This window comes from Macrotis lagotis, chromosome 1, assembly GCF_037893015.1.
Source record: "Macrotis lagotis isolate mMagLag1 chromosome 1, bilby.v1.9.chrom.fasta, whole genome shotgun sequence".
NCBI lineage: Eukaryota > Metazoa > Chordata > Mammalia > Peramelemorphia > Peramelidae > Macrotis > Macrotis lagotis.
In genome coordinates, this window is record NC_133658.1 from 605,495,438 (window position 1) to 605,518,328 (window position 22,891).

Below are 22,891 nucleotides of genomic sequence, written 5' to 3' on the forward strand. Positions count from 1 at the left end.
AAATATACATTTTAGTGTGATATATCATTATCATTTTTTGGATTTAATTATTTCTTTGATTTTTTTATTTGATCCACTCATTATTTAAAATTAGGTTATGTAGTTTTCAATTATTTTTTTGTTTCTAATTCCATTATCTTTTATGTAATTTTTATTACATCATAATCTAAGAAGTATACATTTATTATTTCTGCCTTTCTGCATTTGATTAAAAGACTTTTATGCCCTTGTACACAGTCAATTTTGGTATAAGTGCTATGTACTACTGAGAAAAAAGTATATTCTTTTCTTTCCCCTTTATGTTTTCTCTAGTGGTCTATCATATCTCAGTTTTCTAAGATTTCATCCACCTTTTAAGCTTCCTTTATGTCTATTTTGTGGTTCACTTTATCTAGTTATGAGAGAGGGAATTTGTAGTCCCCACTATTAGAATTTTGCTGTCTCTTATTGATATATGTTGTTGATGGTTTCTTCAATTTCTTCTTATGAAGTAGGGTTATTTAAGTTTGTTATTTCCTCTTCTATTAATTAGCTTGTATCCTTGTCACTCAACTTTTCCTCTAGGAATTTGGATGCTATACCACCAGGTCCAACCATGTTTAATAATAATATAGCTTCATTACCTATTGTGCCTTTTAAAAACATGTAGTTTCCTTCCTTATCCCTTTTAATGAAATCTATTTTGGCTTTTTGCTTTTGCTTTATCTGAGATCAGGATTGCTACCCCTGATTTTTTTTACCTCAACTGAAGCATAGTATATTTTGCTTCATCCTTTTACCTCCTGTTAAGATAATTTTAAGATAGTCCACAGGCTAGCCTTCTTCTGAGATAATTAGTTGAGCCATCATTCTTTCCTTAAAACAGAAATTGATAGAATTATGATAGAAAATAATATCATGATTTCACAAGATCTTTATCATTTTACTTAAAATCCCATTAGCATTGCAAGAAATCAAAGGATCTCAATTATCATAGGAACATGTAGGCAGTAACAGTCACTTGCTTAGTTACCTTTTAGATTTTAGATAACTGCAGCCTGAAATGGCTTAATTGAAATCCTGACTTAATAATGTATTTATGCTGACCATCTGACAATGATTGGAATAATTTACCATAAAGTTCTGGCACATGTGGGAGAAGTTCCCTCATTTATTTGAATGTCAGCTTCCAGGCAAGGTTATTTAGATGACCAAATGCACCGAACCAGACTTGACGTTTGCCAGGTGAGACATTGAAAATATCACATTGAGAAAGTCAAGTCAGGAGAAACGCACCTCTGAGCTTGCTGAGTAGTTGTTCTTCTGACCTTTGCTATGGGAACATCACCTGCAGTTTACAGGCCAAAAAACCTCATAGGGTGCTGGCATTATTGATCAGTGACCCAAATAACATTCCTTGGCAACAATACTTCTAGTCAGGCATAGATAGATGGTCAATTTACATTCTCAAGGTCTTTAAATGGCAAATTCTAATATTCAAAACTCCAGGAGAGGTCAACTTATAAAAATCATATATTGACTATAATCTCACAGTAGTATTAGCAATAGATTGCCACAGGAAAATAACGAGACTCATTTTATCACTGTTGTACTGCTTCAAAATACTTTATAACAAATAGCAAAAAATTTGAGATGTATCATTATAAAAACTGCAAATTGCATATAGAAACATATTCTATAAAACATTGCTTACAGTAAAACATATTCAGTTAATCATATTCAAACAGATATAACAAACTATTGCTTTCAGAATTCTTTTAATCAATGAGAATATCTTAGGTTACTTTTATTTCTACAGATGTTCTAATTTCAGATGAAGTTAACATAAGATAAATCACATTTCCAAGTGAGTTGATGCATGAATTATTCTTCACTTAATATAATGAATATAATGTTTCCATATGGAAAAATTGTTACTTAGCCATAATAACATAATTTGATGGATTTCATATTTTTGTTTGTATGCTTTTATCTAAATATATACATTCTATTATCAAAAAGAAGAAAATAATACTCTTCAGCAATTGAATTTTATACCTGTGATCTATTACTTATTATAATAATTTAAATGTTTCTTAATAATAACCTTATAGCTAATTGATAAAGTATTGCAATGGCAAACTTCCAATTTCTGCTTTTTTTAAGAATAGAAATTTCTGAGATCTATAAGCTTACAAACTGAAAATTTAGTAATTGTTTCCCTCTTAACTGTAGGTAAAAATCTGGTTCTCCGAATGGCAGAGATAGCAGGGCTGATATAACTATGCAACAGCCTACAAACTATTCCTGCTTAGAGATATTGTCCCCTGATTTAAATTGATATATCAGTTTCTAAAGGGAAAACTTCTCATTTTTTGCAGAATACATTTTGTATATTAACTTTCAAAATCAATTTACCAAAATTTTCATACTTCATCTTTCTATTTAAACAAAACCAAACTTGTTCTTACCTTCTTCAATATACTTACACCAGTCTGAAATTGACACCCATCAAAAGATAGGAAAGGCTTGGAGCACTATACATAGTATTCTTGCCAATCTAGTAAACTTTACAAAGTAGATTTTGTACTTACTTCCCTTTAATTTTGAGCATGTGATGGTATGGGAGTTACCAAAAAAAGTGACTACAATGAGCTTGGATAGCTTCCAGTATGCAATCTTGCAGCCCTTAATCCTGTAGAGGGGGATAAATGTGTCCCAAAGTGAGTATGTGGTGGGAGTGAAATAGTAATTCCCTGACTGTGACTCAACTTGGGTCTCCATGATGTAAGTGCTGAATCCTAACCACAAGACCACAAGATTCCTCCAGGATCCCTTAACAAGATTGAGTAGGGAGAGAAATCTGAGAAGTGTGTGATTTTAAGACCTTGTGATAGAGGAGGTTGAGAGACTAGTTTTACCTTCTCTTTACCTAAATCATAACAAAACTTTCATAGGCACACCAGAAAAACAAAACAAAATAAAAATCAAAAAACAACTTTTAGAGAGATTTTTAACCATTACCCAAATCTTAACCTCTTATAGAAATTCCACTAGAAGGAAAGGAAGCTCAAGAGAACTTTTAGTTTAAGAACTTAAGAAGTAAGAATAAGAGACCAAGCCTTTCCTTTTCCAGATGGCTTGTTTACAGGTAAACAACATGCCCCACCCCCAGATTCATATCCTTTGGGAAAGTCTAATTCTCCCATTTTATAGTTTGAAAAGAAAACAGAGAGAAGGAAAAAGATCACTAGTAGGGAAGAGAAGGTGGAGGAGGTCCGTTGATCAATCAAAACAAAGATAGTAATAGAAGGATTCTAGAAGAGCTGAAGGAAATATTGTCTCCTTAGGTTTTTAGATCTTGACAATTACGTAATTGCCTATAGCTTCAGGAATTTCTCATGGTCCACTAGATAGCATTGAGGTCAGGTCAAAGGAACTTAAGCATACTGGCTTGTTTTAATATTCAGACTCTCCCATTCCTGCCTCTTATTGTAAAGGGTTGATTGACTAATAGAATGCATACCATGATAGCCAAGGTATCCTAGTCTGACTGTGACTCTCTTCAGGGTTTTACAGGTGGAGAGTTCCTTAACAGGGCGAGGGGGTGGAAGGATGCCTAGCCCATAATAAAAATGACCCCTGAGCACTTGCTCTACCAACTGCATCCAGAAAAGGAGAGGAGAAAAGTAACTACCCTACAAGAAGAATTTCCCTTAGTGAGGCCACTTGCTGCTTTGGTTGACTATTATCCAAAGAGGCACCCACTACTCTGGAGCTTACCTAGGTCTCCAGAAGGTTTATTCCCAGGTTGTTCTAAGCTTCAGGGGAAAACCAGTAAGGGGAGTCATGGGGGTTACATTGTTGGAGATAGAGAGATCAGTCTTCAGAAGGTTCACCATATAGGTTTCAAAAATGTTGGGGTTTTACACCCCCAAAATGTTGAGGTTCCTCATAAGATTGCTGAGAAAGAAGTCACAAGATGTGGGTTCTCTCCTAGACAAGTAGGCATTTTATTGGGTACTGTAATGGCACAGTGGGTTGAAACCTGGGAGATATTCTAACAAAGAGGGATCTGATATTTTTGAGAGAGGAAGGAAAAAGAAAAAAATGATCATAGATAAATAATTAAGTTTTTTGAAATGGGTCTGTATGTTAAGATGAGTTACCTTAAAGAGACAGAACTTTTAATTACATTATAAATGTACTTGTTTGGGGGCTGAGCCAAGATGGTGATAGGAGAAGATCCTCTCTTAGGTGCTCTCTCTCTTCAAAACCCATAAAATAAGGACTCTAACTAAGTTTTCAACAGACAGTACCCACAGAGGGATCCAGTGAGGCAATTCTCCAGCCCAAGGTAACCTGGAAAATAACAGAAAGGCTCCACTGCTCCACAGGGTATGAGGGGTGGCCGCCCCAGAGTGAAGGAACTTCAGCCTCCCAGAGGCATCCCCAGGGTGCTAGGAGCTGCAGGTTATGGCAGAAGAGGCAGTTTCCTGACCTACACAATGGGGAACACTGGGCACAACTTGGAAGATCAATGGGGGGGGCTCTGCCAGAGGAAGCTCATGAAGCCCAGACCTCAGGGCACTTAGCTAGTGGCTGCTGCAACCCAGATCCAGGAACTGGAAGCAGGCAGAGCTGGTAACAAGGAGCCCCCAGGCAATGGAGCCTTGAGTACTCAGCCTAAGTAGGGGTGTGGAGAGAGACTTCCAAAGTCTATCCTATGTACCTGGAAAAGGACTCTGGGGCTCTGACCACATCAGATCTTGATCACAGTCTAGGCCCCCTGTAGAACAGTAGGGCACCCCCTCCACCTCAGTCCCATGGCAGAGATGTGTGCTTGTGGTCATTCACAGACCAGAAGGGAAGACATAGACTCACACATGAAGATCCTTGTGGGGGGAGGGGTAGTGTCTCAATAATACTCAAAAGCTCAGGAAGCACCCCAAAACCAGGCACAGGCTGGGGGAAATGAGTAAACAGAGAAAAAAGAGGAACACACTGAGAAATACATTGTCTATGATCCCAAGAAGGATCAAAATACTCAGTCAGAAAATAAGGAAGTACAAGCTCCTGCATCTAAAGACTACAAGAAAAATGGAAATTGGGCTCAAGCTATGAGAGAGCTCAAAAAAGATTTTGAAAATAAAGTGAGAGAGATAGAAGAAAAATTTGGAAAAGAAATGAGAGAAATGCAGGAAAAACATGGAAAAGAAGTCAGCAGCTTAGTCATGGAGATCCCCCAAAATGCTGAAGAAAATACCATGTTAAAAATCCAGCACAGGTAAAATGGATAAAACAGTTCAAAAAGTTATTGAGAAGAAGAATGCTTTAAAAAGCAGAATTGGCCAGATGGAAAAAAAAATAAGAAAGCTCTCTGAGGAAAACAAAACTTTCAGATGTAGAATGGAACTGGGGAAGCTGCTGACTATATGAGAAATCAAGACACAATACTTCAAAACCAAAAGAATGAAAAATTAGAAGAAAATGTGAAACATCTCATTGAAAAAACAACTGATATGGAAAACAGATTCAGGAAAGATAATTTAAAAATTATCGGGATACCTGAAAGTCATGATCAGGAAAAGAGCCTTGACATCATTTTTAAAGAATTCCTACAAGAAAATTGCCCTGATATTCTAGAAGCAGAAGGCAAAATAGAAATTGAGAGAATCTACCAATCTCCCCAAAAAAGAGATCCGAAAAAACAATCCACAGGAATATTATAACCAAGTTCCAGTACTCCCAATTCAAAGAGAAAATATTACAAACAGCCAGAAGGACACAGTTCAAATATTGTGGAGCTGCAGTCAGGATCACACAGGACTTAGCAGCAACTACATGAAAAGCTTGTAGGGCTTGGAATATAATATACCAGAAGGCAAAAGAGCTTAGAATGCAACCAAGAATCAACTACCCAGCAAAACTGAATGTCCTCTTCCAGGGAAAAAGATGGACTTTCAATGAACCAGGGGAATTTCAAATATTCCTGTTGGAATGGCCAGAGCTGAACAGAAGGTTTGATCTTCAAATACAGTACTAAGGTGAAGCATAGAGATTGGAGAAGGGGAAAATATGAGGGACTTAATGATGCTGAACTGCATGTATGCCTGTATAGAAAAATGACACTGATAATACTCATACGAACCTTCTCAATTAACAGAGCAGGTAGGAGATTTTATAGATGAAGTACAGGAGAAAGCCGAATTTGAAGATAAAATATGGTGTAAAAATGGAGTCAATAGGGAAAAAAGGGAAATATAATGGGAGAATGAAAAAGGAGAGGGGGAATAGGCCAAGATATTTAATATAATAAGATTTTTTTTATTACTATGGGCTGTTACAATGATATGGAAGGGGGAAGGCAAAGGGGAATGAGGGAATCTTCGCTCTCATCAGAGGTGACTAGGAGAGTAAAAGCATATGTACTCAATGGGGTATAGACATCTAGAGTAAGAAGGTGAGAAGGGGGAGAGGAGAAGGGGAGATGTGAGTGATGGAGGAGAGGGTGGACCACGGGGAAGAGTGGTCAGATATAATACATTTTCTTTTTTACTTCCTACAAGGGAACTTTGGATGGATTGGATGGCCTGTCCGGGACCACAGGACCAGGTGGTTGCTGGGCCTAAGGGATGGTAAGTGGGCTCATGGCCTCTTGGCCTCAGGGCTGGTGATCTGTCTGCAGCACCACTCAGCTACCCTACTGCATACTTAAGAACAGGGACAGAGTGAAAGGAGAGGGAAAATTTAGTGTATGGTAGTGTGGAAGTACGAATGGAGAGAGTTGCGATCAGCAACAGCAATGTTTGAAAAATATGGAAGTAGCTTTTGTAATGGACTTATCATAAAGAATATGGTCCACCCACGACAGTGCTGGAGGTGTTGGAACACAGAATGAAGCACATTTATTATTATTATTATTATTTGGGGGGGTGGTTTGCAGCTTAAATGGATTTGGGTGGCTTGCCCAGGGTCAAACAGCTGGGTGATTATTGGGTGTCTGAGGCCAGATTCAGACCCTGGTGCTCCTGGCTCCAGAGCTGGTGCTCCGTCCACTGCATCACCTGCCCACCTCTACTATTATTGTTATTGTCACTATTATTTCATTTTATTTTATTTTATTTGTTTTTGCAGGGCAATGGGGTTGGGGTGGCTTGCCCAGAGTCACACAGCTGGGTGATTGTTGGGTTTCTGGGGCCAGATTTGGGTTCGGGTGCTCCTAGCTCCAGGGCTGGTGCTCAGTGCACTGTGCCACCTGACTGCCCCTATTATTATTATTATTTTTAATTTTAATTTAAATTTTTTTCCTCTTTCCTTTATTTTATTGTTCATAAGGGTCTATATTTTGGTGGGAGGAAGGGGATTATGTTTATTCTTGAACAAGAATATTTTAGTAATGTATAAAAAACATCATTTGTACAAAAATAAGAATAAATAAATAAAAATTTCAATTCTTTACTAAAAAAATTAAAAAAAAATAAATGTGCTTGTTAAGGAAGGCTTTTGGTTATCAAAAAGATCCCAGGTGCTGATAATAAGTCTCTAGGCAGACCAGACCCCAATACTTACATAAAAGGTAAAAGGACAAATATTACCCTAAGCACTGGACACTATAATGGAAGACAAAAGTACCTTGGGCAAAAGCAGAAGTAGCAGAATGAGTAATTCAGTCACAGTTTTAGAGGGATTCTTGGCTCTAGCAATGACCCAGGAAGGACACTCAGAACATATCTGAAAGAGAGAGAAAAGGAAGAAGGGAGGGAAGGAGGGAGCAAGGAAGGAAAACAATATATGCACTAGGTTCCTGGTAGGGTTGCTATGACAGAAATGTTTTGCAAAGTGTTATATAATATGAAGTATAATTATATTTAAACTTACTTTTTCCACTCACAGCAAGAAACGTACTTCTCAACAATATTTCAAATATTCTATATAATTTGATTCCCAAATCAAGTCGGCAAGGAAAGCAGCTAAAGCAGAACTTTTCTGATTACAATAAGCTGTCAATGCCCATGCATACAGTACATCAAAAAAAGCCTTCTTAAAAGAGTAGCTCAGGTTACTAGGTGACATTGCTAATCTCTCCAGAGTTTAGCATTCTTTCCCTCTTTAAATTACTCTGAATAACTTTATGTGTACTTTTCATTTATATATTTGTGTATATGGTGTTTTATGCCTAATTGTTTCCCCTTAAAGTCTAGGATTCTTCAGGGAAAGGACTGTTTCCTTTTCAGGAAGCCTACCTTAGTGGTTCAGATGTAGGAAGTATTTAATAAGTGTTGAATTAAATGTTGGTTAAACTGAATTAAAAGGAGGCTGACAAGCATACAATCAGCCCATAATGCCAGCCAGGTGCCACATGCACTGCAATGATTATTAACTAGTCATTTCATATCTACAAGTCTTAAATGGCTCTTTGGGAACAGAGTAAGCAATAATGATAGCTGGCATTTATGTTCCTCTTTATAAATTGCAAAGTGAATTACTTAGGGTACCTCATTTGATTCTGATAACAATTCTGTGAGGTAACTATTAGAATTAATCCTCATTGTATTAAAGAAGGAGGCTAAGTGCCTTTCCTAGGGTCATATAGCTAAGACAGAGTGCAAGGAAGGATTTTCATTAAGATCTTAGTGACTCTACATGCTTTGTTATATATGTACTCTATGGGTTAGCTGATTTAGGGCTAGGACCAGACTAACCTTTCATTTACTCCTTATATATCTTGTCTACAGCTTGTTATTTATTTACTTTTTTTTTTTAACCAAGACAGGTAAAGCCATTTTTATTAAATATACAAAAGCAAAATAAATTTTATGGCTAGAAAATTCGAACTCTTAAAATACCACTGTATTCAAATAAATTACTTAGATAAATGTAACTTTTATAAAAATATATAAAGCTCACCTCTATATACCAGTCTTGTTTCTGGACTGTTTAAATAATTTTATTATTTTTAAGAAAACACTTATCATTTGATATTATTTAAGTTTTGCAGATACTACTTTGTTAACAATTAGGTTTCCCCCAGGACTCCCAATTTAAGCTTCAAATGGTTGTTTTTGAGTGTTTTATGCTGGTGGTATTCCTCTTCAGTGCACAAAACATCAGAAAAGAATTTGACAATTTTACAATTTACAACATGACTTGTTATTTTTTTGCAAGGCAATGGGGTTAAGTGATTTGTCCAAGGCCACACAGCTAAGTAATTATTAAATGTCTGAGGCTGGATTAAGGCCGGTACTCTATCCACTGAGCCACCTATAAACTATAACATCTAAGGTATTATCTTTCTACCGTTAAAAGTTAACAACTTTGGCTACTAATTTTTTGGGTTTTTGTGGTTTGGGAGCCTCCAAAATTTCTTCATAATCTGCACTCATCCCCTCAATCCAATGACCAACTGCGAACTTGTTATCTGAATTCTGATTTTCAGGATAATCTTTCTTAAAATGTTCCACAGAACCACAAAGTCTACAACCACCACCTTCAGCATAAAGTCCTTTAGGATTATCAGGACAGGATCTAGACAGATGTTGCATCTCTCCACAAATGAAACATTTTGCAAAATGAAATTCTCCCATAGCTGGGTCTACTTTGGCTTTGCATTTGGTTATTTCATGTTCAGTGGAACCACGGCGGTAACAGATTCCAGTGCCCATATCTTGACTCTCAAGGACAGCAGGGCAATCTGCAACTCCATGGCCTGGTTTTCTGCAATGATAACAGACCTGTGCATTTTTCTTTATTTTTTGTCTTTTCAACCTCCTTCCTTCTCGGCGACTATCTTTTTTGAGAGCTGTTGCTATTTCTTCTCTTATTTCCAGGCTATGTCCCATCACATTCCCATTCTGTCTTAGATATTCCATGAATCCATTTACATCTTGATTGGTATAAGATTTTTTTTCTTGTTTTTTGATTGGGGTGGATCATTCTTAAGGGAGAGCCCACTGGAATGAAAGTGCTTATCCTTTTGTAGATTTTGGGTTCCTCTCTCCATAGAGCCCTTCTTCATGTCTTCCCATGATGTTGCTTTCAAAGCTTTCTTATTATGTGTTGTGTTGGTTCGTGCCCACCTGGCCATGGTTTCAACCAAAGTACCCTCCTGCCCACCGGCCCGGGGTGGGTGCAGCCCGGAACCTACAGCTTGTTATTTAAATGCTTTCTTTTCCTTTGAGAATATGATTTTCTTGAGAGAAGGGTTGTATTTTTCTAAGTATCTCCAGTAATTAGCAAGTAACTGGCATTTAGTAAGCATTTACATACTTTTATGACTGACTGACTCACCTACTCTTCCATTATTCTTCTTCATAGTGTAATCTCTTTGACTGTGATGTTCTCCTTTACTTCATTTTTGACTATTGTTTTGAGTTTTTTTTTTTCTGTCTCTTGAATGTTGCCTTGACTCTGCATAACTCCATTTATTCTCTGATATCAAGAATAGAAGTTTCAGGGACAGCTAGGTGGAGTTGTGGATAGAGCACTAGCCCTGGAGTCAGGAGGACCTGAGTACAAATCCAGCCTCAGACACTTAATAATTACCTAGCTTTGTGACTTTGGACAAGTCACTTAGCCCCATTGCCTGCTTCACCAAAAAAAGATTTTGCAAAAGGAATAGAACTTTCATCTAAATGATTCTGTTAATTTTCCTCTAAAGGAATAGAACCAATACTTTCTTGATTCTTCATACCTATTGATGAAAAAAAAATTCAACATGTGATCCTAGTGTGTATATATATATATATGTATATATATATACATGCATGGCATATTATATTAATATATTAAATAATAGGTTTCAAAATATGACATAAAGATAAATTAAAACAAAATTCATATACTAAGGCAAGTTGGGACCAAATGCAGAAATTTATCATTGGTTCAAGAAGTAATAGAGAGCAAAGAAATGTTAATTGAGTATGGGAACCAATGTATTTATACTTGCACTTTAAGAAACTCACTATGTTAAATGTGTGAAAGATGGATTACATTAGGAAGAGATTTGTGACAGACAAAACTATTAGGCAGTTATTGTAATATTCTAGGTAAGGAGATACAAGAATCTGAACAAGAATGTTGGCTACAGAAATAGAGAGAAGGGGATGGTTGAAAGAGAAATTATAGAGAAATAAATGACAAAATTTAAAAACTACTTGAATTTATGATGATGTCAGGGTTGGAAACTCCTGAACGTCTGGAAAACTGATGGTTCCTTTGACAAATTGGAAAATCAGAAAAAAAAACTGGTTTAGGGAAAAATGATATAGTAAGATCAATACTCTATATCTATACATATTGCATGAATCACTCTGTCCTACTCAAAAGAGCAAATGGTAGAGGTATGAAGAGTTTTTGCTCACCATTTAGGGTCCTAGAAAAAAGAACCCATGCGGTGATTTGATGGAGGTGAATGAATAGTTATTCTGTGTGATGAGGTAGAGGAGATTTACCAAATGTCACCTTCTCAGCTGCTGCTATGGCCACCCAGATATAATAGTGATTATTGCCTTCTTGGGGTTGAAGAGGGGAAGTTGATAGCTTACACAGCCAAGGAAAGCAGTAGAGTGGGCAAATATTGGCTAATTGGCAATGAGTTTGTGTGTTTGTATTAGAAATGTTTCAGAATTGGTTATCCTGGGGAAAATACAATGTAATCCACTCTTGTACTGCTTGATCACACAACTCTCCTAATTGTGATTTCATTTACTCTGAGTTATTACATCACCTTCTAAGATTTTGGAGACTAATGTCCTAATTAAAAATCCCACAACCTCTTCTAATGAGGCCAGAATTTGAAATACCTGAGTACATTATATAGACATTGAGAATAAGAACTTCATCTTTTACTTCTATACAATTTAAATGCCTAAGTAGGCCTAAGTAAAAAGTGGTCCCAAACTGATTAGTACAGATTATATTAACAAGGATATACCACTGCTACATGATACAGTGGATTAACTTAGTAGTCAGAATAAATTTTACTTATTTGAATTGTGATGTCAGGGGAAGATAAAGGGAATGAGTGTTTATTAAGCACTACTATTCAATTTTCTCATTCAATTTGAATTGTGAATATCATCAACTTGCTTACTAACTTTCCTGACTGGAAAATTACTCTCTATTCTATTTCAATTTATGAACCAATATTGCATCTGGGTCCCTACTACTTACCTATTTCCATTTAATAAAAACAAATGCAAATTCTGTTGCAGAAGAACTCAACTGGTTCAAATTATGTTTTTAATGTATGATTAGATAAACTGGGAAAGTTTGGAAAAGAGAATAAAATAAAACCAAACTTATATAGTCAGTAAGGTACTTCACTCTCACTTGATTTGTTTGATATTTTAAAATTCAGCCTATAATCCTCACAAAGCTTTTGTTAGGAAAGGATTTTATAAATTCTGGGCTACTACAAAAAAGGAAATTTAAGATAAGAAGGGCTTCACTATGCTTACCAACTATTTTCAGCATCTTAAACAAGGAAATATTTCTGTAAAGGTCATAAATTCAGGATATGTTGGACTTAGTAAAATGTGGCAATGAGAATGTCAGTCATCAATTGGTCTATGTAAAGCAATGGAATAAAATGGTGGAATTTGATTAAATTTATAAGATTTAAGAATACATATGATAACTATGTTAATATCTATTTAAAAAACATTCCTGATAACAAATATGAGCTACATCAAGAGAATAGTAGGGAGTGTTCTTGTTGCATTTACAACCAAGAGACTTCTCAATATTTGATCCTATAACAAGAATTCTAAGCCAAAATTTTTCATGAATAAATGCACTACAATTTTAGACTATATTTGTATGTTAATTTTTTAATGTATGTCATATTTATAGAGAGAGACTGAAAATTTTTGCTGCCCAAATACATCAGGACAGTCTGATTGTTTTGGTGCTATATTTTAGCCAGTAAAACGTTTGCTATAGATATACTTATAACCTGAAAGGTTAATGCAAATGCTTAAGTATCATTTTGCAAAGGAAATGATGCTGGGGGGAAATGTTACTGGCTAAAATTTCAGGAGGAACATGAAAAAATTAATATAAAAGACCAATCAGAAATTTTAGGGACAAAAAGGTAAATTTAAGTATTATGTAGTATAATTGATTTAGCAGAAATTATGGGAAAAAAGACTAAAAGTAAGAAGTTACTAATCCTCTAAGGGAATTAGCTTCAGCAGTTGCATCAACAACCACATAAGCTACCATGAGAGGATGAGTAGTTAGGGAAAATATAGGAGCAAGAGAGGTTATCTGGGGAATCATGCTCCTCAAGAGCTGACTGCCCTCTTAAAGGAATATAAACAATAGAGGCTGAGCTTTTTAAGGAAGAAATAGGGGGATTGGGAGACCTAGGTGGCCTCTGGTACCTCAGAGATCAGAGAGGAGATAATGAGAGATATATTGATGAGGGACAGCAGCTTAAAGATTTAATCCTTTCAGACTAGAGCAGGGACCATTGTTTAGCTGGTAGGGGCCTGTCCTTGCCAGAGAGTGGAAAGGTACTTTAGTAAAAGTTAATTGATCTCAGCTAAATGGGATGGGGGTAGAGGAAGATATATGGTCATTATAGAGGATTAATTATATAAAACATATTTCTCTATCCAAAATTTCCTCTACTTCAGAAGCAACTGAAATTCAGAAAAAGCAATTGATTTGTCCATGATCACAGTGAGCAAGTGTCAGAGTCAGGTTCCATATCTATCTCTTTATCAATATCACATTGCCCTGGCTCCCCCAAAAAAACTCTTTACTGCTCAATTACTTTATGTGTAAGAAAAATGACATTTTTGTAATAAAGACAGAATGACACATAGAGAGATATACATATATATGAATGGATACATATATGTATATATTTATATATATGCATGTGTGTGTGTGTGTGTGTATATAAACACATGTATTTTTAATCCAAATATGTCATGATTTGGGATACTCAACAAGGCATTTCATTTTGCCAACCAGTTCCAAGTAACATGCTGGTTGCCATTTGCCTCTTGGGCCCTAAAATTTTCCATTTGTAAAATGAGAGGATTAGTTCTCCAAGGTTCTTTGGAGTTTTAAAATACTTGGGTTCCAAGGCATCTGTCACACTTACATTTCTGAGAGAAGGTGGACTCAAACAAAAACTGAAATGTTTGGAAAGTCATGAATTTTAACTTTGGTCCTTCCTCCTCCTCCAAGCTTGTCCCATCATTTTGGGATTCTGATTCTGTTAATGGGGACATTAGTAGGTTTACAGTTGCTTCACAAAGTTGTGGGGCAGATAATACATTTGTAAACAGTTCCACAAAGCTTTAAGCTTTTGTGTCCAATTTAATCCTTCTTTGCCATGGGTCTCAGTGCTAAAGTGTGCTATCTGAGGCATGTGAAAGCAATTTTTGTTCTCAGAGCTGGTGAGATTTCCTTGCTCTCACTGTGAAGGAAAAGGGTGGGATGGGGGGAGTGATTTTCTGAGCTTAGTACAATAACCACAATCTATTCTATGGCACAAACCTATTCTAGAATATCTAAGTGAATAATATGAATTAGAGGATGAATCTGAGTGATTAGCAAGCAATAAGAATTTTAGTGCTTTTTCCAGTGGTCAAATTAATATCAGCAAAGATAATATCAAGAAATATCAGCAAAGGGAGTGGTGCCCTGCTTGATTATGAACTTTTGAAAACTGATTGAAGGATAGGAGAGGTGAAAATTATTGTCCCTTAAGAACATGTGATAGTCACTGTGAACAATTACTTTTGTTCTTTAATATATATATATATATATGTATATATATATATATATATATATATATGGAGAGAGAGAGAGAGATGTATATATATATATATATACATATTTTTATATGTATATATAATAGATGGATCTATGAGGTCATCTTTCTTTTATAAAGAAGATCACCAGAGTAAATATTAATTCAGCAATTGAAAAGGTCTACCCAAATCCCATCTACATAAATACTCAGTCTACTTAAATCCCTTCAAGATAAAACCTATCCTATGCTTTAATAAAATCTATCCCCATGCTTTGTGAAAATCTTATAGCATGACTGATAAACCCCAAGGTCAGAAGGTAGGATGGGCCTTTTCTGAAGTAAATTAAATCATTGATAATAATCCTTTCAGCCTTGATGGGCATGTCTAAACTGCCTTTGATGGACATAACTTCTAAACACATCAAGGAACTCTTTAGATGGGCAAGCACCAAAAACCCTCCCACTAAAGACCCTGCCCCCTCCAAATACTTCTATGAGTTCAATTTTCTGAGCATGATTTCATGCATGATTGACTACATGAAATTCTAGGTAACCTTTCTCATCACTATTTAAACAACAACCACGTCCTTTGGTAATTCAGATTCTTTTCTTTCTCCAACAGGTTCTTGGACTGAGGATGAATATTTCAATTCATAAAAGACACTGTGCACCCACCAGGTGCAAAGGAATTCCTTACTCTGAGGGTGCTTCTATATAAATACGAGAAATGATAAGTACAAATTTAAAATGCAATAATAGGAACTATATCTCATAAACATTAAGTTTTGAGTTTCACCACAGCAACAATAAAATCTAAATTCACCACCATTGTCTTTTTTAATACCACTAGGAAAATCCAGTACTATCATGGAAAAAACCACTAGTGCAGTGAAATACTTTTAATAAGGACATATTCATGAGATTAGATAAAGGAGTATATTTTTACTTTGGGTCTCTCAGATCTCAATGGAATTGAATTTTTCTTAAGTAGTTTAAGAATAATATAGGCCAATCCAATGATTAGCACATTTTCATGAGACAAGTTGGCAATAGTTTATCTTAAGACAAAATCTTTGCAGAAGCATAGCTCAGTTTTTAAATAATTTCCAAGAAAGTAGGAATACAAGGAATTTTACTCTAGAAAGGTCTACCATTCCAATTGCATATTATCACATTAGTTTAAAAAAATTCAGGAAAATAAAAGAGAAAAAAAGAGAAATATCATTGATCCCCCCCCCCCATCCCATACCTCTAGGCTTTCATGCATTCTGTTTCCCTTGTAGAAATTTTACTCACCTTTCCTTTTAACCTAATTCAATTTTATCCATCATTCAAGCCTCAATTTGGGTTTTATTTCCATGATAGTTCACTTAATTTCATTAGTCTATATAATTATTTCCTTTCTCTTAACTCTTGGAGTGCTTACAATGTGAATCAATGTTTTTTTTTTGCTTATTTTAGTTTTTTTTAAATTTTTTTCAACCATTTTATCACTTAGCTATTTGTCTTATTTTCTAAATATTGAAAGTGCATGTCATCTCTCCAACAAGTGTGTAACATGAGATTTTGAATGCTACATTAATCTGCCCAAGGCTGTATGATAACATTTGTCACATTAAAGAAAATATATTTTTATTTGTCTTCAGCTGATCTTTCTCAGTTTCTCTGCTTTTTAAAATATTCTTCTCCTCATTTGCAATATGGGTTTCTTTTTCCATTTGGCCTAAACTGGTTTTTAACTTGTTATTTTCTTCAGTACTTTTTTGTATTTCTTTCACCATGCTGCTGACTTGGTTTTCATGATTTCTCTGCATCCCTCCCATTTCTCCTCCCAATTTTTCCTCTACCTCCATTAATTGTTTTTCAAAGTCTTTCTTTAGCTCTTCTATTGCCTGAGCTCATTTTCTATTTCTCTTAGAGGTTTTAGATACAGAAACTTCAAGTTTGTTATCTTCTGAGTGAGTATTTTGATCCTCCATGGGATCAACGTAATTTTCTATGGTCAGATTCTTCTTTTTCCTGTTGTTTGACCATTTCCTCAGCCTGTGACTGATTTACCATACTTCCAAGGCTTTAAATTTTGGGGGAGACAACCCACAGGGACCTTAATTCCTCTAAGGTCTTATGAGAGTCTCTCAGTATTCTCTTGCCTGTGCTCTGGTATGTGAATGACCACAGGCCCTTCCCTCTGCCCTGGAGCTGTGAGGATGGTTCCTGCTTGTTGTGGAGGCCCAGACTGCTACTTAGATCTGAGTATGGGAAAACAGCAGAGTCCTGCCCTGGGGGGAGTAGAAAGACCTCTGCAGTCTCCTCCAACCCCCTTGCCATTTATGGGCTGAGAACACTGGACACACTGCATGGCTTTGTACATTCATGCTGCAGATTCTTACCACAGGGCCTCACTGAGGATGGCGCTCCACTCCATGCTCACTCTGGTGTGGTAGAGTTCTCTCATCACCAATTCAAGTTGTCCCTGCTCTGTGACTGCGCTGTGATTCTTTCCAGCCCCAGGTCCCAGTGAAATAGATGTTTCCTGAAGAACTTCTAAATTGTCTTGGACTGGGGCTAGAATCATAATTTGATGGCTTTTGGAGTTTTGGGGAGAACAAGTTTCTGGTAATTCCTATCTTCACACCATCATCTTGGCTCCACCCCTGACTATTACATTTATATGATCTTGCTGTTGACTTGTATAATGAGCAAAGTTAGAGAAAAAACAAAATAAAACAAGTGCCCCCCTACTGAAGATATATAAATGTGCTTTATTTTTAGGTAAAGTACCATAGAATCATAAAAGTTGTTATATTCCCTGAAACATAAACATATTTAAAGCATTCCTACTCAACAAAGGATCATTCACCTTTTTTATTGAAGACTCTAATGTGACTTCCTTATGAAATTCTTTTTCATGTACTCTTTGTATTTCTTGCATGCAGATTTTTTTTTTACATGTTGTTTCCTCCCTAGAATTCGAGCTCTGTGAGGGCAGTGAACCAGTGTTTGTCTTTCTTTATTTATACCTGGTACTTAGTATAGAACCTGGCCCATTTAAACATATAATAAAATGTTTGTTGACTGATAGAACATTTCCATGACATGGAACTCCCTGCTCCCAATATAATCTATTATGTTCTGCAACTGCTTTCAGGAAAAGAATATTGTTTCTTATAAGGACATAACATCTGTCTTTCTTAATATCTGCATGCCCATTCTTTCCAGTTCTGCCTTAGAGCTGAGAGCAACTTAATTCCTTTTCCACAGATTCTCAATAAACAATGGAAAACAGTAATTATGTAACTTCCAAATCTTATCCTTTCCATGATGAACACCTACAGATCCTTCAGTGAAAACTCACGTGTAATACTTTCAGCTTCCCTCATTATCCTCATCCTATTTCCCTGTGACTATGTCAATGATTTTTCTAAAATGCAGATTTCAGGGTTAAGGAAAGCAAAATAGGTTTTTCAGCTCTTCTTTCTAGGAATTAATTTCCCAGCTAGACAGCATCCTGGTTATAGTGTGAGTATTATAGTGCCTGTGGGTCAGTCAGGCAATAAACATTTATAAAATCACTACTTATGTTCTAGGAAACTATATGGAATGGTAGAAAGAATGCCATGCTTGGAGAAAGGATGACCCTAGTTCAAATCTGTTCTCAGGTACTTACTGTATGTCCCTGGGCAAGGCTGTTTTTAAAGCGTTCTGTTTCAGTTCTTCATTTGTAAAATGAGCTGGAGAAGAAAATGGCATAATACTCCAGTATCTTTGCCAAAAATCCTCCAAATGAGGTCACAAAGAGTTGAGCATATCTTTTTTATTGATATTTTATTTTTCCAAATACAAGTTATGAAAGATTTTCCAACATCCATCCATAAGCAAATGTGTATTTTTAAGTTACAAAATTTTCTTCCACCCTCCCTTCCCATCCCCCTCTGCTTAGCGTCAAATAGTCAGATTAACATTGTGTTTGTGTGTAAGTATGTGTGTGTATACATACATATATGTATATGTATATATTTGATAAACATGTTTACAGGTTAGTCATTTTTAGTATGAATAATTAGGATTATGGGAAAGACATACATAAGAGATAATTTTTATAAAGTGTTCATCAGATTCTTCAAGGTTTTTTGCTTATTTGTTTGCTTGTTTGTTTTGTTTTTCTTCCTCTGGATGGGAATAGCACAGTCCATAGCTGGTTGTCTAATACAGTTGTCTGATTTCTCTGGTGGCTCAGAGAAGCTCCTTCCATTAAAGTTGACCATCTCACAATGTTTTTGTTGTATAGCTATTCCCCAATTAACGGGCATCCTCTTAATTTCAAATTCTTTGCCACTGCAGAAAGAATTTATATGAATATTTTGGAGCACTTGGGACTTTTCCCATTTTTTATGATCTCTTCTGGATATGGACCTAGAACTGGAATTGTTGGGTCAAAGGGAATGAATATTTCTATTTCCCTTTGGGTAGAGATAAACACATCTGATATGCCAACAACAACGGATTTCCAAGCATTATGTTGAGCACTGGGGATACAAAAGAAAGACAAAAGATAATCTTTGCTCTTATTGATACAAGGAATTATGGACATAATTATGGATTTGTAACTTGGAAACAGATTTTGTAATTTTTTATACTGCTAAATTTTGTAAAAATGTAAAATGTTATCTGCTCCTGGGATGTAAATTAACTCCTGTTGTTCCAGTGTTAAATATAAAAATTGTTCTGTCTCTTCATTCCCAACCTCTTGCTTCTGGTTTCCAGCTAACTAACCTTAGTCACTGATGGATCAAGCTTAAGCTGGCATGACAAGAAATTACATGTTGGATTTAGATATGCTGGACATGGTACATTTAGAACAGAAGTGAAGCGCTGGCCCTTTTTTCCTGCTCTTCTTGATCCTACCTTCACTTTTCAAGAATGAATATCTCTCTCTCTCTCTCTCTCTCTCTCTCTCTTACACACACACACACACACACACACACACACACACACACACACACACAAACACCCATACCCCTTACCTCATCTGTCCTCCAAGGGCTTGCTGTTCTTCCAGGAGGAGAAAAGATTCTAATCTGTTCACTTTATAGGCCTGTTTAATAATGAGCAGTTTTAAAATACTAGCGCTATATGCAAATTCATTCACTATTCAAGGCCTCTCAATCTTAAATTGATGATATCAATCTCATCTTGCAACATTATTATACAATGGCATATGCAACATGAAAATAATTATGAATAGCAGTTATATATAGGATAAACTGGAAATAATCAATGATCAAGAAGAACTGAGTTCAAATATTGCCTCAAACGTCCTACTGTGTGATTCTTAACCTTCTTCTTAAGCACCTACCTCACAATATTGCTGTAAGAATCAAATGAATTTCTATCATTTATCTATCTACCTACCAACCTATCTGTGTCCATCCATCCTTCCATCCATCCACCCATCTATCCATCCATTGCTCTCTGTTGTTTCTCTCTCTCTCTGTCTCTCTCCTCTCTCTCTCTCTCTCTCTCTCTCTCCCTACCTATATATCTATCCAAATATGTATCTATCTAATTTATATAAAATATACTGTTGAAAAACAAGATTCATTTCTTTAGAGACTACTCAGTCTTTACATATCACTAAATAAGAAATTAATACCCCTGGTTATCTCTTTCTATGTTACAAACTCAGGAAGACAATGATCTGGATGTTGGGAGATGACTCTTGCCAGGAAGAGGTAACGAGATAAGATAGTATTGTACAAAGGTGATTGTCTTTGGAGAGTAATTTGGGGAGAATGATATTGTACAGTCTTCATTGTTAGAACACATAGGAGGTTAATAATTTTTAGTATGCACTGTTTTTGCATAAACATTTCCCTTCTTTCCTGGTTTGAGTGTGGTGACCTTAATGGTCCCCACCTATAGATTAGAAGTAAATATAGAGCATAAGATCAACCTATATTTTCTATCTAAATTTTATTCCAACCCTATATTTTAAGGGTTTTGCAGTTTTAGGGTTCAGAGTTAATATAATGTAAAGCTAAAAATTGTCTCAATGTTAACTTTCAATAAAATTTCAATAGAAATTCTAGTAATAATAATAATAATAATAATAGCAAAGTAAGATCATTTTTTGAGCTACTAAAACAGTCTGAACTCTTGCTATCATGGTTTTTCCTCTAGCTAGTTTTATGCAAATAATTGTTTTGAAAATTGGTACAAGATGTTTTATCCCAGTTAATTTAATCATAATGAATTTGACCCATCTTCCCCCTACCCCCAGGTAAAATTCATATTTTGTACATAAAAAATGACTATGAATAATATACACTACAAATCATTGGTTGGTCATTTCAGTGAAAATAAAGTAAAATTAAAATGTTTTAAATAGCTACTTTGTAGACTTATGTCTGGTGATTTCATATGTATTATTTTTCATCAGTTTGGGGATTATCACACAATATAGTCTCTGTACAACCTGTGCTGAAGAATTCTTTCAAAAAAAGTTAAGGAAGTGATTCTCATTAAAAAAGGGTAGGCTTGAAATGAATATTCAGCAGCTGGAACTCAATGGAATAATATTCTATGTGACTGATGTCATATATAATCCAAGTCAAGATTTCTCACATCCTTCAAGTTGATAACCTTTATAGTTTTATCAAGAATATTAGCCAGTTTCTTCAGGTTACATTCTTAGCCAAGGATAAAATTAAAGCATATTATTTCATCCAATAAAAATGTGAAGGCCAAATATGTTTATAGTACTGTGGGGAATTCAAAGACATATACAATATAGTTCCTATTCTGAAAGGCCTAGATGGAGAGATAAGATATAGGATATATTAAAAAATTAAATTATAATACAAGACCAAGTAATTTATTATTCAGGGTCTAAGAATGGAACAGTCAATAAACAGCATTGTAATTTATGTCAGGAAGAAATCATTATAGACTGATATCATCAGAAAACCATGGAAAAGGCTGGATATGATCTTGGGACTTGGAGGATTAGTAGGATTTAGATTAGTTCATAAAAGGCAGAAAGATATTCCTGTCTGGGGGGAAAAATTAATAAACACAACATGCTGGGGGGGGGAGTTAGTGATATTTTCCTGTGTGTATGTGTATACTGGGTTGGGGAGAGGAATTAGGATAGAGTGGTGATCAAGCTAACCTTATATAATTAGGTTGAGGTTTTATTGTGAAAACCAAACCCTAAAATGCTTATTATAGAAGAAGAGTAGTAGTAATAGTTATTTTAAGAGACTATACAATAGCCCCAAAAGAGTACTGATTATATAATCAAAGCTTGCTCAAACTCACTCTCAGCTACTTTCAAAATGACCCTTGTCATGCTTCTCTGAGTCAGCATCATCTATAAAATGAAGCTTTCAGGCTAAATGATTTTTGAATCATTTGTGGCTTTTAACTGTTATGATGATGATGTTATTGTTACCACTGTTAAATTCTACTTAGATAATTATTTCCCTTTATCTTAAAATGCAGTCACTAGTGTAGGTAAAATCTCTCCAGGAGCAATAATTTTCACTAGATAATGTTTGTAAGTTTTTTTTGAGACCTGTGAGAACATTTCCAGCTCCACTTGCATTTATAACTAAAACTTCATTCTTTTACTAAAAGAAACACCTCAGCCCTTTAAATTTAGCCAAAATTAGTTGAAATTTACAATTAACTCTCTCCCTGAAAGTAACCATAAGCACTGAAAATAAGTCTTCCTGAAAGTAAATTCCTCATTCATCTAGGATTAATCTGCCCTGAGGAGAGCTGCAAAAGGAACAGGAGGAAGGAATGATTAGGGAATTAGGAATGCTGGCTCTCTGTACCATAGTGTCCTTCTGGGGAGGCTGGAATTAGGCACCTGGGAATGATTGAACTTTGCATGCTTTGCTTGTCCTCAAGGGAGCCTGTTAAAATGTCACTTTCGTTCATGAAAGCCAAGGGAAGGAAGAGTACTGATGAACTAACCTTAATGAAAATCATGAAGACTTGCAAGAGCACTTGAAATCAAATGATGACTGAAGATTAAATGCATAAAATAATAATTGCTGTTCTCATTACCCCAGTCTCTGAGGTGGCATTACTAATGCTGCCTGAAAGTATTAAAAAAGAAGAAGAAGA

At 35.6% G+C, this 22,891-nt stretch overlaps 1 pseudogene; it reads right to left on the reverse strand.

The window, feature by feature from the left end:
* Nucleotides 1-9,281: 9,281 nt before the first annotated feature.
* LOC141521887 (zinc finger CCHC domain-containing protein 9 pseudogene) lies at nt 9,282-10,084 on the reverse strand (annotated as a pseudogene).
* Nucleotides 10,085-22,891: the final 12,807 nt, after the last annotated feature.